General features: G+C 28.9%; 1 pseudogene; it reads right to left on the reverse strand.

The window, feature by feature from the left end:
• Positions 1 to 304: 304 nt before the first annotated feature.
• Positions 305 to 408, reverse strand: LOC126026518 (uncharacterized; annotated as a pseudogene).
• Positions 409 to 893: the final 485 nt, after the last annotated feature.

Consider the following 893-nt stretch of genomic DNA (forward strand, 5'->3'; position numbering starts at 1 on the left):
TAGTGTATAACAGCCTTCACCAGTGCACATTTCTTACTACCAGTGTTTCCAATTTTCCTCCATCTTCCCGTTATTCTTTTTCCTGCTTATCACTGTGAAAGACATTTTTCTTCTCTACACCACCCATTCTTCTCTCTCTTTTTTCTCTCTCTCTGCCTCTCTCTTCCTCTCTCATTCTCTTTCTTTCTTTCTCTCTCCTGTTCTCTCATTCCTGTCTCTCCCTCTCTCTCTCTTTCTCTCTCTCTCTCTCTCTCTCAGAGACAGTTCATTTAGCAATTGAGTATCAATTGATTTCCTTATTAAAATTAATTTTTCTTTAATGTTCTATCCTTATAGAGGACATGTCAGATATTAAACTAATAAAAGCAAATAATACACTTGATCTTAGCCAAAAGGCTGAGAAATGATCTAAAATTGTTATTCAGATAAACAGCTATTATTACAAAACTGATACTATAATATATATTTTTATTTAGTCACTCAATATAATTTACAATATCATTCATGACAATGCTTTGGGCACACAATAATTTAAGCATCTGCAATTTATACTTCATAGTCACAATTCATCCTATGTTAGTATACTATTATTGCCATGATTTGTATTGTTTAAATTACTGCTGTATATCCATGAAAGTAATGCTTATTATTTTTTCTAACAGAGTAAAGATGAATAAATTTTAGTTGACTCAGAAAAACAATATTTATAAATAGAAATAAAGGAACACTATAATCTAGTATAGTAATTTTTAATTTAAGCATTAATAAATATGTGTATCAACTATCGTTCTTAAATATTGTAAAAATAATCACTATAGTTATCATATTTAAAGCAAGATGAGAACAGCAAAAGAAAATTAATAATTTACAGTAAGAGAACTAGAATTAATATA

This window comes from Suncus etruscus, chromosome 13 (assembly GCF_024139225.1).
Source record: "Suncus etruscus isolate mSunEtr1 chromosome 13, mSunEtr1.pri.cur, whole genome shotgun sequence".
NCBI lineage: Eukaryota > Metazoa > Chordata > Mammalia > Eulipotyphla > Soricidae > Suncus > Suncus etruscus.